The sequence below is a fragment of the Hippopotamus amphibius genome, chromosome 12, assembly GCF_030028045.1.
Source record: "Hippopotamus amphibius kiboko isolate mHipAmp2 chromosome 12, mHipAmp2.hap2, whole genome shotgun sequence".
Classification (NCBI taxonomy): domain Eukaryota; kingdom Metazoa; phylum Chordata; class Mammalia; order Artiodactyla; family Hippopotamidae; genus Hippopotamus; species Hippopotamus amphibius.
This window is the reverse complement of record NC_080197.1, coordinates 87,150,649-87,157,103: the sequence shown is the minus strand read 5'-3', so window position 1 is coordinate 87,157,103 and position 6,455 is coordinate 87,150,649.

Genomic DNA, 6,455 nt, shown 5'->3' with positions numbered 1-6,455 from the left:
CTGTCCTCAGCGCTTGACCAAATCATCCTGGACAGCGTGATCCGTGATGTCACAGAGGTGAAGCAGAGCACTATGGAGCGGGGACAGAGCAAGTGGTAGCCAGCTTGATGTCCTTGAGCCTCCCTTACCCGAATTCGTGCAATAGGGTTGGTGCCCGCTTGCCCACATAGCTGAGGTGACGTCAAGAGAAGTTGTGTGAGCCTAGCTCGGTGCCTCGCACACCGGATGGGCAGGGCAAGCCTCGAGGAGAGGCATGAGGCTGACAGAGGCCAAGGCCTGGGAGGGACACAAGGGGGTGTGATGCCAGGGTAGGAGGAAGGCAGGCATGATGACGTGTTTGGGGGCAGAGGGGCCCTGCCCAGAGCCTGAACAGGGTCCTGCAGATCACCCAATCGCTGGAGCCACAGATGCTGCAGGCAGGCACCGTGAAGCCAGGGCGGCTCAGCTGCAGCTATTCTGAGTGGGGAGTCAAACAGGTTTGGGAGACCTTTGCAAGCAAGGTCATGGGGCACTGCCCACAACCCTTTCAGCTCGTTACCACTCCCTGATCTGGCAATGACGCTGGCAGAGCCTGACCCTGGCAGAGCCTGACCCTGGCATTGGCAGCTCCTTGCTCTCCCTGTAGGGCAGAGACACCCGCTCTCCTGGGTCAGCTGGCAAATACTCCCCCCTCTGCCGTCAAACCCTGCAGGGAGGAGCCTTCCCCCCCTCCCCTCCCCATCCCCCACCACACAGCTGGGAGGATACCACCAAGGCACCCTTGGCTCTTTGGGGCCTTCAGCCTGGCGGCCAGCCTCCAGCAGATGTGATGGGGGAGGAAGCCAGGGACTGGGAGGAGTTCAGTCGAGGGAGGAGCAGTATGTCCGCTTCCTGATTGGTCGCCCCTCCTGCTAGTGCCCACAATGGCTCCCAGCTGCCCACCTGTACAAAGGCTTTATTAACCTGTATGCCGGGCTTCTCCATGCTGCAGAGCTATATGCGATCCCATTCATCAGCTTGTCCAGCCCTCATCCTGGTGCACAAACTCCTGCCACAGCTTCCCCAGTGTTTGCTCAGCCTTTGTCGGACTCCTCCAAAAGCCCGGGAACTCACTACCTCATCAGGCGGGGTTGGTAGAAAGGTCTCCCTGCCCCAAGCCCCTTACTCACACCTAATCTTTTCCAAATGAGAACAAGCTTGCTCGTGACCCCTCCTCACCCCACCAATGCGCAAATGCACACTGCCTCTCTCCGCCCAGGCTCTGAGAATCAACTTCTCTCCCGATCAGGTCCCCGAGGAGGGCCCTGTGGCTGCAACACAGAGCGGGCAGGGCAGGGCGCAGGTGGGCTTGGGGGGATCAGAGCTGGCAGGTTTGCTCGCTTATTCACTTGACAAACATTTACTGAGCACCTGTAAGCTGCCAGGCCCGATGCTAGGCACTGAGGGTGCAATGGCGAGCAAATCCAGATACGGACCCTGCCCTCTGGGAGTTCACGGTCCAGAGGGGGAGCCAGGCACCGAAGAGAGGACAACAAGCCTCTGAGGGACACGAAAGGCACATCATTGGCTGATAATCCTGATGCGTTATTAGGGCACCAGCCCTCATCCTGGTGCACAGGCTCCTGCCACAGCTTCCCCAGTGTTTGCTCAGCCTTCCTTGAACTCCTTCAAGAACCCAGGAAATCACTACCTCCCAAGGCAGGGTTAATATTAGACAGGTCTCCCTGCCCCGAGCCCTTAACTCACACCTAATCCTCTTCAAATGAGAACAAGCTTGCTCCTGACCCCTCCTGAGCTCACCGATGCTCTCTTCCCCACTGAGAAAGTGATTTTTCAAACTGTGGGTGACAACCCATCAGCGTGTCATGAAGTCAATTTAGTAGTCGTGACCTAAGTGAGTTTTTTAGTGAAACGGAGGAATTTCAAACATCACATTTAGGAAAACTGCATTGTGAAATGCTAGTTTTAGTTATATCACTCTATCTATTGAGATAATGTTTATAGGTTAGGATATTACATGTGTTTCTTCCTGCAGGTCTCCATTAAAAAGGTTTGAAAGTCACTGGCCTGGAGTTTGAGGAAGTGTCATCCATGAGAAAATAGTGGCGACGCATGTCCCAGGCAGAGAGAACAACACGTATGAGGGCCCCAAAGTGAAGGGGTTGGTCTGGTCTTGTCCTAAGGGCCGTGGAAGCTGTGGGAGAGCAGGAGAGGTCCCATCTTCTTCATGACTGGGCCTCACCCCATGGCCGGAGTGAGACTGAAGGAAGCTGTCTTTGTGTCTCCCCTGGAGCCTGATACTGACACCTTCCTGCCTCTACCTGCTCCTCGGCTGTCAGGACTGCCTGGCCTTTGAGGACGAAGTCAGCCAACCACAGGGGCAAAAGTGTGAATTTTTGAATCAGACAGAACTGTATTCATAGCTTGTCTCAACTATGTACCAGCCTTGTGATCTTAGACAACTTTTGTAACCTCTCTGTGCCTCAATTTCCTCCTATGTCAAATGAAACTAATAAGACTCATCCTCAAAAGTCCTTGTGAGAATTCAGTTTGAAACCCAGATGTCCCCAGGCCTTCAGTCCTCTGGGTTCCCTCTTTGCTTTCACATAGAATAGTCAGATTTAGCAAACAAAAATACAGGATACTCAGTTCAATTTCAATTTCAAATAGTGAGTAAGTCTTCAGTATAAGTATGTCCCAAATATTGCTTCGAATATACTTATGCTAAACAATTTGTTATTGCTCTGAAGGCATACTTGGGTGGGACTTCCTTGGTGGTGCAGTGGTTGAGAATCTGTCTGCCAATGCAGGGGACATGGCTTCGATCCCTGGTGCAGGGAGATCCCATATGCCACGGAGCAACTAACCCCATGCGCCACAACTACTGCGCCTGTGTGTCGCAACTACTGAATCCCACGCACGCGTGTAGAGCCTGTGCTCCGCAACAAGAGAAAGCACCACAATGAGAAGCCTGCGCACCAAAACGAAGAGTAGCCCCCACTCTCAGCAACTAGAGAAAGCGCTCTTGCAGCAATTAAGACCCAACGCAGCCAAAAAAAAAAAAAAGAACCCTGGCATCCTGTGTTTTATCTGGCAACCCTACAGAGAAATCCAAAGGCCCACGCTCCATCCCAGAATTGTGTGGCTCCGACACCCTACACCCTTGTCAGGCTTCCCGAGGGGGCTGGCAAGTGAAGGGAGGTTCCCTCCCTCCCACCGGCTGCTGCCTGGGGCTGCTCTTTTCTCTCTGCCCCACTTTGCCCGACTGCAGATCTGCCCTGTCCCTTCTCCCTCCTTCCCCAAAGTCCCAGCCTCATGGCCTGGAGTGTGCGACCCACTTTTACAGGCCCTGTGGGGAGAATGGAAGGCACTTGCAGCTCAGCTCGGAGCAGGAAACACACCTCACGTCATCTGTCAGAAAGCACTGGTCCTGAGTTCTGTCACTGTGCTCCCACGTGGGGCACCCTCTCTGGCCCAGCTCCCCACAGACACCCTCCTCCTACCTCTGCTTTTCCAGAGCCTTGGCCCCCTCCTTCAAGTCACCAGCAAACAACACACAAATCCCCACTTCTTCAGTATTCAGAGTCCTTATTCTTCTTTCTCACTTCTTTCCTATCTTATTTCACAGGGTGGCTATGAGGCAGGGATTCACTTTCACAACTAAAAAAATCCTCTTAGAGTCAGACTCCTGGGACTTCCCTTGCCTTCCAGTGGTTAGGACTCCGAGCTTCCACTGCAGGGGCACAGGTTTGATCCCTGGTCAGGGAACTAAGATCCTGCCAGCCACATGGCGCAGCCAAAAAAAAAAAGCAAACAAACCAACAAGCAAACAACCAAACAACAAAAAACAACAACAAAACCCCCACAAAACCAAAAACAAACAAAAAATACCAGACTCCTGGGATTCTAATTCTGCCTCCCCATTTACTAGCTGTGTGATCTCAGGAAAGTTACTTAACCTCTCTGTCTCACTTTTCTCATCTTGTAAAAAGTGAGATATAATTTTAACTCATAGGATTGCTGTGAAGAGCATTGATACATGTAGGAATGTCTAAAGCAGTTCATGAGAGAGTGAGCCCTAACTGCGTGTTTAATAGTATAACTGCTATATTTCATTAGTTCTAAGGTGTATCTTTCCCCCCTCGTTCTGTCTTAACAATCACGGCGTCTTACAGCAGCTGGGGGCGGTTGTCATCACCTGTGCGTACTTAAACTTGGTCAGGTGAGTTTCATGCCTTCTCATCCCTACATCTGTTCAGTTTAATCGCTATTTAAAATGTCTTCAAAAAGTTACACTGTGGTTTAGCAGCTAAACAAAGTTGTTTGTGTACAGGACATGGAAACAGAGCAGCCTGGCAAGAATTTGACATTAGTGAAGCAAATAATTGTCATCGAAGAATGACCACAAGTCTGTATTTTCTTGTAGAACAATTGCCAAGTGTTTTATGGGACCTAAGAAAGGAAGAGTCCCACAAGTAGATGACATTGTTGTCTTACTACTGAGAAAAGGGCAAAATGACTGCCAGTCACATATGAAGCAAGGAAACACCTGCCGTAAAGCTTACAGAAGGCGTATCAGAGGCTTGGAAAGAAATTCTGGAAACATAGCAAACAACCTTGTAAGAAATGGTGGATCCCTACACTCCTGATGGCACAGAGGGTGGTACTGTGTAGAGAAATATCAAGGACTCGACTCAGAATCAAAAAGGGATTTAGGGGAGTCAGACTCTGAATGTGAAGAAATTTTGGAACTGTTTTAGCCAATTTGTTTTGCTTATAATTCCCTTTTCCTATGTGTGCGTAAGAATGACTTTTGACTAAAAGCTGATGTCTTCATAAATCAAAAGACTTCTTTCAATATGTACAAAACAAAAATTGGTAGGAAAGCATTTTGGGGGTTGTTTTGCTTCACTGACTTCTAAAAATTATTTTCAACATAACGTAAAACCTACCATCCTAACCATTTGTAGGTGCGTGGTTCAGTGGTATCAGGTACATACACAGTGTCAGGCAACCATCTCACCATCCATCTTCAAGAAAGCATTTTTGTCTCACTCTAATTAGTAGCGCATAACACAACTGATGGCACCTTGCTCATCATAAGACAGTGTGATGGTCACTGTAAACAAAATGCAGCCCTCCTCTGGTGGAACTCCTTGCTGGCCAGGAACCACGGTTGGAACCCTCCAGCTTCTCAGGAACACTTTCCATTCCAGCTCAAAAGGAAAACACAGCCTGAGTAGGGGCTCAGTCATGGTTGGCGCCCTCCCCTCCTTCCAGACCTGGGTCCAGATCAGAACATAGGCAAGTCACAATCTCTCTGCACTTCATGTCGTAATCTGTGAAATGGAATCCATAGGCCAGATGACCTCAAAGATCCCACTAAGTTCTAAACTTATGACCGTGTGACTGAATGACCAACACACACATACACAAATTTGGGTTGGGGATTAATGGGCTACACAGCAAAGCCGTGACACCCCTTTTGGGTTTATTGGGACGTAAGAGATTCTTCACTTGTCTACATTAGGGGAGATCCTGCCCAGAATCACGGGTCAGTGGACCACTCTCCTCTCTCTCAAGATCGTGAACACGTTGATCAAAGAGGAAAGACCAGAAAGGGTGTGTGGCCCATCCGAGGGCACACAACAACACAAGGGGCTCCACTCTGCAGTCTCCAATCACTCTCAGATTTCAGTTCCCGGGACTGTGACTTGCCCAGGGACCTGCTGGACAGCAGGTAGAGCAGGGTCCAGAAGCCAGTCCTTTTAATCACACTCTGAGCCTGATCCTAGCTTTGGGTTCCCAGGAGAGGGAGCAGGGCTGGAGGGATTAGAGAAGTGCGACGGAATGGGGCCTAAAGTCTCCTAGATGCTGGGCCAGATGGGCATTGATGGAAGGAGGTGGTATTGCCCAGAGGCTGGGCTGAGTGGGCACTGAGGCCAGAGAGTCACTTATCGCAGCCTCCCTGAGCCTGCACAGCTCACTGCCCCCCAGAAATGCCCTCCCCCTGTGGCCTGGGTGGCTCCACGCTCCAGGGGGTGCCTAGAGCCTGTCACAGCTTCCGAGACCCTGACATGCAAGTTTGGGGAGTCATGGGCTCCTCCTTGGAGTATAAATAATGCTATTAATAACAGGTGATATCAATTGACAGCTTGCTGCAGGCCAGGCACAACTCCAAGCACTTTCCATACATTAGTTCATTTAATACAAACCCCAAGCCCATGTAGGTTCATTATTCCCTTTTTAAGTCACAGAGATGGACCATGGAATGGAAGCCCGCAGCTTCCTCAGTCAACCCGAGGTTGACTCCCTCACCCAAGGCCGGGGTCCCAATGCCTCTGAAACCACCTCCGGCCTCCAGGCTGTGGGAGCTGCTATTTGGCTGGGGTTCCAGGGAGCAAGTGAAGCTTAATGACTTATGGGTGATTGACTGCAAGAAAGTGAGGATAGAGGAGACACAAAACCTTTATGCC